Consider the following 9,673-nt stretch of genomic DNA (forward strand, 5'->3'; position numbering starts at 1 on the left):
GAAATTCTTTTTTTTTTTTTTTTTAAAAAAATTATTTAATTACTTTTTTTCCTCCCTCGCCTCATTTTCTTATACTTCCCGAATTTGTTTCATGGGCTTCATCTTTATAGCTCCCTTTTATTTACAGTCCTCTATTACCTCATCAATTTAAAAAAATAAAAATAAAAAACAAAAAATAAAATAAAATTAAATAAAATTAAATTAAATTAAATCTCTCCTTCATTATTTCATTTATTTACCTTATTTTTATATTTCTCCAAATTCTTTTAGAGCTTCCCTCGGTTCAGCTTTTCTGTTTACAACCTATAAATCATAAAACAATACAACTCCATAACTCGCAATACAATACTAAAATTTTGCCAAATAGCTCTCCGATATTTATTCTAACAGTTCTTTTTTATTCAGCATACACTTCTCCATTATTCGTTGTTAATTACTTTCCAACATTTTCTCTTTTTACCTAATTAACATTTTATTATAGACCTCTCCATTTCTCCAAAACACAACTTTTTTTTTATCTGCCTCTTGCTAAATAAATAAATAAATAAATAAAAATACAAAAATAAATAAATAAATAAATAAATAACAAAACAATATTTTTACTTCGTGGCTCACCTCTGTTTTTCAAAAAGCCTCCTATTTTTCCACAAAACAACACTATATATATATATGAATCTATATATGAAACCATACATCAAATTCCACTGAAAAATACACATACCTCTCAAGCCCGCAGCAGCGTCAATTGCGATGAGCTACGCGAGTGCTCGCGGATCTTCTTCTTCCCCTTCCTGGTTCGTTGCTCAGGATTCACCCATAGCAATTTCCCTTAGAAACCCAACTTTACCGAATCACAAGATCGAACCCAGCCCCTTTTCTGCCGATGGCTCACACACAGGTTCTTCAATCAAGTCCCAAACAGAATCCAGCCCTAGCAGCATTAGAACTCAACTTCCGATAGCCCAACCAATTGCTTCGCAGTCCATCCACGACACAACATTTTTTTTCCCTCCTCTATCTCCCTGCCCGACTCGTCCCTTTACCCTTTCGCGACTTCGAAGTTTGGTTCCCCAACCTGCAACCAACTACACAAAAATCTAGCCCCTCACCATTCGATCCCGTAACAACGGTGGGAGAAAAGCCATGATGCCTTCGTACCACACAGACGCTGTCGGGTCTCACTTTGGAGCTCGCCGGCGGCAACCCTTTCCCTCCTTCGTCGCTGTCAACCTTCCTCTCCCAACTGTATTCTGGATCCTCTAGTCTTTCCCACTAAGTTGAATTCTAGGTTTTTTAGAAAGAGAACAGAAAAGTCTACCCAAACACAAACTTTCCTAGCCCCTCCCTTAATGGTATAAGAAACCCAGCTACGGGTAACCAAATCCATCACACACCCTTCTGTACAATGGGTAAAAGGAACAAACAGAGATCCTGATTCAAAAAAATAAAAATAATAATAATAATAATAATAATAATAATAATAATAATAATAATAATAATAATAAATAAAAAATAAAAAAATAAAAATGTATATATATATATATCTATATATATCTTTCTAAAACGACAAGCTCACTTTTGGGAATGGTTCCAACAAATTCAAGCTATACCCAAAATATACACAATCTTTTACGTGGCAATAATGCAACGTTCAAGTAGGGCGAGAAGTTCCAAAAAAAAAATAATAATAAAATAAATAAATAAAAAAAGATTTTATATACATATGTACCTTCCCAAGGAAAATCTTTAAACCAATCAAAAATTCTCTTTGCCTGTTACAAATATTAAAAGCAGACTGCAACAACCTTAGACTTTTCAAACAAAACGCTCAAGCTATCGCACGCTACCAAGCAGCTCCAAATCAACTACTATTAGTAGTCTGCTCTAAACCTATAGTCCAATTAATGAGTCTCCATAGATCGCTCTCTCCCAACAAAAAGCTGCAAAAGTCAATGAATTCACCCCCTCTTCCCCGTCTTTATAAGAGAGCACAAATGCAGGACAACAACAGACAAAAAAAAAAAAACGCGAGCAAATTCATATCTAATTGCTAACACTCTCCTTTCAACCCATCCTCTCTAAATGGCTTCCGGCGGCCAGAGGCACCGAGATAACACCGTTTGGCGGCCGGTGAACAAGGCTCCAAACCCAAGAGGCCCAAGCTATAGAGCTTCAAGCTCCAGCTCTAAAGTTTCGAGCTCCACTCCTACTCACCGCCGCCCTGTGTGTGAGTTTTTTCGAAAGATGCTCTCCATGCCTCCATGGCAATTCGAAGATCAACTATTCGAATCCCCTTGGATCCAACACCCAATATCTGCTCATACAGTAGTAGAGGTGCCGGAAGAATTCCGGGGTAAAATAAGAGGATGGTACAAGGCACTAACCATTCCAGAACTTTACACATTACCAATGTCCCATACTTGGTTTTTGCTAAACCAAGAAATCAACCTCACTCTCCAGGGATCCACCTGCCAGGCAAATCAGGTTTTAGTCCCACATTTCGAGAGGATCCATATCAACATCCTCTCACAAAGACCGACAGAGAGAGATTTAGACCACCACATCTCCATCATGTCAGCGCCATTGGTAAACCCAGATGAAGATTTGGGACTTGGATGGGACATAGAGAGCCTTGCAGATCTCGACATAGGAGAAAAGAGCGTTTTCCGTAGTGCCCAGCCAAACATCCCACTCAACATTCCACTTAACATCCTCTTCTTCAACACTGAGGGTGTCGCTCGCCCCAACTTCCTCCAACACTACATGCACCTACACTCGAGTAGACGCTTCTACCTCATCATCATCACAAACACAAAAAAAGAAGGAAGCGAGGCCCAGTTCATGAGCCAAATCATGGGCTTTCCTAACACCAAGACCATTGGCCCCCCTCCTAGCGGTATGGAAAGGGTGAGAGGCGGAATCTGGTGCCTATGGAATGAAGCCAAAATCTCCTGTGAAGTAGTGGAAATTCCCCGGAATCAAGCCATCGCCCAACATGCCCACATCTTTATCCAGCCGGCTCGCACCGGATGAAATTTAAAATGTAAACTCTCCGTGAGCAATCCAAATGCCCTCATTATATCAAAAGCTTAATTTTAGATGGCTTTATCTGAATACTTGTCTGCATGAGTTAATATTTTTCAAAACTTTTTAACATAGTCATGTACAAATACTCTCATCAGCTATAAGAGTATCTGTACAGGGGGACATTATTGTGGGTACTTGTATCAAGCTCAATACGTGGCAAGCCCTACAGGTGCCACATCACCAAAACCCCACCCACGTGGCAGACCAATAAGGCACCACGTCGGGCATGTCGTATGTTTACTACATGGCGAGCCCTACGGGCGTCATGTGCCAAGGCAACCAAAACTATATGCTTGGCCTAAGCGGGAGCATATATACAAGCCCAAATATATCTAGATATGAAGAGCCCTGCAACAGGCAGCACCATGGCCCCGCAGGGCCCATGGTCCTTCATACCTAGCTCCAAGGCCAAACAACAATACAATCAGCCCTCGGCTCACTTGTACTTAGATTGATAAACAATGGCTCTCCTAAACATTGAGATAGGCCTGCGGCCCATTCTCTTACTTGATCGCTCAGAAGCGAGCCCCTCTCTTTAACATTGAGCTAAGCCCGCGGCCCATTCTCCTACTTGGTCACTTGGAAGCGAGCCCTTGGCTCTCTTAAACACTAAAGTGGGCCCTGGCCCATTTATCTACTTGGATGCCTGGGTTGGGAGCAGGACCCAGGCACTTCTGCTCGGGATCATCAGAGGATACTGGACTGGCGGCTGAGGTCATGGGATCATCGAGATAGTTGTCTTCTTGCTAAGACAACTCTATCTCGACCAGGCTTGGAGAAGAGGCAACAATGACCTTATGTTCATGTCATCCGATGCATATACGAAACGTTACTTTCTGCCTGCCACGAAACATTGCTCTCCGCCTGCCGGCAAGCCACAGACGGCAGAAGGGCTTATATCACTTCTGGCAGAGTTGAGGAGAACGAGCCACCTGTTCAACAGTTTGCTTGGGCTCCAATACTCCTGCGGCCTATATAACGTATCGTATATGCAGCAAGACACAACAACAACAATACAACGAAGTCTCATGCTAAAACACTCCCTCATACTTTATATTAGTATTCAAAGGTCTATCACTGCCAACCTCTCCCTCTCCAAGCTTGCCTTGACCTCCTCCTCTCCACCTCCAGTGATCCCAAGCCATTGAAGTGCCCGCCATCTTCCCGGACTACCTCTAACCACACCTCTCACCCACAATCTCAATCTGTAGTTCCAGGTCACCGATGAAATAGAGGTAAAGCTTGGCAAAACATATTTCTTTTCTTTAATTTTTTGCTATAGAAAATTTTCTTCATCTCTTACGAATTTAACGCAGCTTTTAATAATCAAACCATGAGTCATTATGGGTAACCATGTTCCTCTCCATTTGAAGTAGTACTTTCTTTGTCATGTATGGATTCTCATAGGCTTGGAAATTTTATCTCAGCAAGTGTGGTTAATTTTCCAGGCTAAACTACCTTTGATTAGAATTGTCATTTATTTCTGAAAGAATACTCAAGTAGGAGTCAATAAACATGTGTTGCAATGTATTCGAGACTCGACCAACATGCAAAGAAAGGAAAGGAAGATGGTTTGTACATTAGTTGTCTAGCTTCTTTAGGAAATCTGTGGGTAGTTATTATGGATGCAAGGACAGGTTTTACATCCAAAGTCCATGAACTCTCACCCGTTTTCTTGCACAAGGTATGTGTTATAGTCCTTACCATGAGTTCTAAAAATTCATTAATCAAATTATCCATTGCTTCTTTAAGTCTATTATTTCTAAATTCTTCATCAGGAGTGGATTTTGGAGCAGTGGGACAAGAATTATTACATCACTTCACTTGCTGGTGCATGAAATGGCAGTGCCTTGGTGGTTTATGTCCAAGGGTGAGTGAAAAAAATTCTCTTTGGTTTTCACATTTTGACGTACCTCAATTTTTTTATGACAATAAAAGCCAGTATGAGAAATTTCAAAAGTGTAAATGGTGAACTTGCACATTTTAACCTATGTTACACGGACTCGGGTAGGGGTCGGACACTTCAAAATTAAAAATTGAGGATACGTGGATATGAATCCAAATTTGAATACGGGTACGGGGATACGTTAAATAGTTTTTTTTTAAAAAAAATATATTTATTTTATGAAGATGAGTTAAAAAAATAAGGAATAAATAACATATTCTGTTAAAAAAAACAAATAAAATATAAATAACAAATAAAAATTATTTTAGATATAAAATAAATTATATTATATATAATAAAATAAGTTATTTTTATTTTCATAAAGATGTTGGCCAAATACAAAACACTAAAAAATTAAATAGGCCCAAACTTATTTTATTTAGGCCCAAAATATTAAATTACCCAGAATAAAACAATCTGGGCCCAGATGAAATAAGACAAATACAAAACACTAAAAGGCCCAATCTTTTATTTTATTTATTTGGCTGTAGCCCATTAGCCAAACCTAGCAGATCTCCAGCTGTATATCATTTATCTCTTCTCACCCTTTTTCTCCTCTTTCCTCTCTCTGAAATACGTATAGCAGAGTTCAAAAAAAGAAAAAAAAGAAATATGCACAGATCTCTCTCCCTCTCACAGATCAAAGCTCTCTCTTCTCCTTCTCCTTCCCACTTGGTGATTATGACTCTCTCACAGATCGAAGCTCTCTTCTCCTTTCCACTTGGTGATTATGACTCTCTCTCTCTACCACAGATCGAAGCTCTCTTCTCCTTCCTACTTGGTGATTATGACTCTCTCTCTCGGTTCTAACTCTAGATGATGTGGTTATTGTAGCCGAGATTTACTCGTCGATAAAGCTATGATCCAACAAATCCAGATCTCCAACCCAACACATCCATGTAAGTCTCTCAATCTTCTTCTTCCTTTTCGATTAGCCGTGTCCGAGAGAGAGGAGGCGAATCCGACACAGATCCCATTCCCGCACCCGTGTCGTGTCGACACTAGTACTTCGCCTCCAACTGCCGAGTCCATGTAACACAGATTTTAACAATGTTATGTTTCAGGATAATCTACTTCCTAAAAGAAAATTAGTCTCATACCTAGAGATGCCTCAACACATTTTGATGAATTAATTTATGCATGACCCATGTTGCAAGCATGTGTGGTATATCTTGTGTTTTCAGTGTTTAACAAATGATTGTTCTTTATACTTTGGATTTAAGCCACTATTACGATATTACTCCTAAGTAATAAATTGATTTAAACACTTAATTTTATTATTATTATTTTATTTTTTTGTGATTGAGAATACATTGTTAGTTTTTTGGACAACAGTGCACCTATTATTTTTTCTTTGAGATACTCACCCCCAAACTACTTGTCAAGATATTCACATTTTTATAAAATCATTTGTACCCATGCAAATTATTAATGTTATTTTTCAATTAACTTCACGGGGAAAACTCGGAGGTGGATTTGTTTTCAATTTTAGCTTTATCATTGGTGCTAGAGAGAACGAAAACCCTTCGAACTGGCTAACCCACGAAGTTATATTTTAAGACAGTAAGGATTTAAATTGTTTGTTGGTTCATAATTTCATATTAGATGTGTTCATGATTGATAGAGTAGGGGGGGGGGGGAATAATGTTATTTTGTGTTGGAGATTTTCTTGAAAAAAAATTCTCTATTTGTCTTGTTATATTATTTTTATCAACGATAATGCAACCGCGGGGTTCAACTAGTATATATATATTTATAGTCAAACCCATGTGTGTATTTAAAAATATTATTTAATACTATTCAAATAAATACAAATGGTGTCCCAATTTTATTTTTATTAATTTAGATAGTAAGATTCATGTCATCAAAAAAAAAAAACAAAAACAAAAACAGGAAGAAGAAGAAGCTAGTAAGACTCATCAATTTTATCTTCTTTTTATTTTTTATTTTTATTTTTTTTAAGACAACTAAACTGTATGATGTCAAGTATTGATTAAAAACTACCAAATAACTTCTCTTATATTTATATAATTAATTTTTTTTAATTTGTTTCATCATCACTTTTGTCGTAACAATAGGTTATTCTAAAATACACACCATTTTATATGTAACATATACAAGTTATAACATTTGTGGTGTTGATTGCCACAAATATTATAACTAATTTTTTTTCAGTCATAACTAAAATAAAATAAAAAAAATGACTCATAACCAAACACTACATAAGGTATAACCAAAATAATAATCGCACATTTAATGTTTATTAACAACAATATCTCTAATGTTAAAATTACTAAACTAACCCTCCCATTAACGCCGTTAATCACAGGGAAAGTCAGTGTAATTTTAGAAATAGAATGGGAGGTCAGTGTAATTGTCAGAAATCTCAAGGGAGGTGACTGTAACTTATCTGTATAAGTTATATATTTTATTTACATATATTTAAGATAATTGCATTAAAAAATTGATATTAAATTTTTTAATAATATTTATGCTACATTTGGATAATGATTACAGGGAAAACAAAATTAAATTAATTAAACAAAAATGGTTATTTTTGTACTATTATCTAATTCACTTTTTTTCATATTCTTAACCTAACCAGAACAAAATATAGTTTCTTTCACTCCATTTTCATTTTTTTATTTAACTAACCATATAGCATTTTATGTTTTTTTCATTTTCATTTTTAATTCTGTAAAGTTTTTTGGAATATGTGATATATATGTATTGAGTAACAATATTCATGTGGTCTAATAAGTATAGAGAAGTAATTCAAAAAATTATCAACAAAATATTATAACTAATTTTTTTTTAGTCATAACTAAAATAAAATAAAAAAAATGACTCATAACCAAACACTACGTAAGGTATAACCAAAATAATAATCGCACATTTAATGTTTATTAACAACAATAAATCTAATGTTAAAATTACTAAACTAACCCTCCCATTAATGCCGTTAATCACAGGGAAAGTCAGTGTAATTTTAGAAATAGAATGGGAGGTCAGTGTAATTGTCAGAAATCTCAAGGGAGGTGACTGTAACTTATCTGTATAAGTTATATATTTTATTTACATATATTTAAGATAATTGCATTAAAAAATTGATATTAAATTTTTTAATAATATTTATGCTACATTTGGATAATGATTATAGGGAAAACAAAATTAAATTAATTAAACAAAAATGGTTATTTTTGTACTATTATCTAATTCACTTTTTTTCATATTCTTAACCTAACCAGAACAAAATATAGTTTCTTTCACTCCATTTTCATTTTTTTTATTTAACTAACCATATAGCATTTTATGTTTTTTCATTTTCATTTTTAATTCTGTAAAGTTTTTTGGAATATGTGAAATATATGTATTGAGTAACAATATTCATGTGGTCTAATAAGTATAGAGAAGTAATTCAAAAAATTATCAAAAAATAAAGTGTATGGAGTATGTGTGCGCTAAAATTTTACCACAACCAATATTTGATCTTCCTCCTAGAATTCTGGGAACACAGTTGTAGAACACACAGCCTATATAGATCCACGTTTGCACAATTAGAAGAATAACTAACTCGGTTGCTCATCAACCGTGACGGCACTCCGATGATAAAGTCAGTAAACTAATATCTCAAGATATTTCGACAAATTAACGGTAACTCAAATTAACACACATAAACTCACGTACCTCTCACAGATGGGGGTGCCTATATAAAGGTGTCCTCCTAAAAGTAGTGATCAAATCAAACATTTATTCCTTTTAGGAATAATACTAGATGACTCATCTCTCCTAGTTGGGTTATGGTTAACCTCTCAAAAGAGTCCTAAATACACCCAACCTAGGAGTCATTCATTCACTAGGATTTTTGTCTTTCACCAAATACCTCAGCCAATCACATTCCGCCATGTGGCACTTTAGGCCAAGGTCATGCCACGTGGACATGTCAAAAATTATGTCCCCACATCTGTCTCCTAGATACTATCACCTCAGGAACCATAACCACAGCTAAGGCTACTGAAGGCAAAGTTGCAATGACAACTATAACACACCCTATAAAACTATCATAAGGATGTAGCTTAGCAGTACACAATCCTCTCCTCTATAACAAACTTATAACTTTTTGTTCTCTCTCTCTCTCTCTCTCAAGAGGAACATTGGAATTAGTATTAGTCAATACAAAAGGATGTTTGTGACTCTTTGAGACACAACAATGACTGCAAAAAGAACAGTCTTTACGAGAAATGGAAAAACCACAAGTTTTAGCTATATGATGAAAAACATCTGAAAAAGAAGGATGCCCTAGTCTCTTATGCCAAGTAGCAACTGGAGAACTAATACTAGAAAAAACCTTTGAACAGTGATCAAAATGAGAGGGAAGGAAATTGATAGAGACCATTCTGATGATGACCTCTACATAGAACTTGGTTGTTGTGTTTGTCCTAAATAACAAATGATTTATCAACAAATATAATGGTGCAAGCATTATCAGATGTGAGTTGATGAACATAAAGCAAAATAGATGAAATTTGTGGAACATGCCACACATTATTAAGTTTGAATTTGAAGGAGGGAGTAGATAATGTTGTCGTTTCTTCTCCTAGTCATATTTCTGTTTCTCCTAAGCCTAGTCCTTCTCTTGCC

At 35.7% G+C, this 9,673-nt stretch overlaps 1 long non-coding RNA gene across 1 annotated transcript; it reads left to right on the plus strand.

Annotated features, from left to right (window-relative positions):
* The first annotated feature begins 4,278 nt into the window (after positions 1-4,278).
* LOC145803103 (uncharacterized) lies at positions 4,279-4,998 on the plus strand. Its single transcript, XR_014345211.1, has 3 exons — positions 4,279-4,322; positions 4,536-4,771; positions 4,866-4,998. It is a non-coding gene; the product is annotated as an uncharacterized LOC145803103 (long non-coding RNA).
* The last annotated feature ends 4,675 nt before the right edge of the window (positions 4,999-9,673 follow it).

Source organism: Camellia sinensis, chromosome 11 (assembly GCF_055761805.1).
Source record: "Camellia sinensis isolate YWXY chromosome 11, ASM5576180v1, whole genome shotgun sequence".
NCBI lineage: Eukaryota > Viridiplantae > Streptophyta > Magnoliopsida > Ericales > Theaceae > Camellia > Camellia sinensis.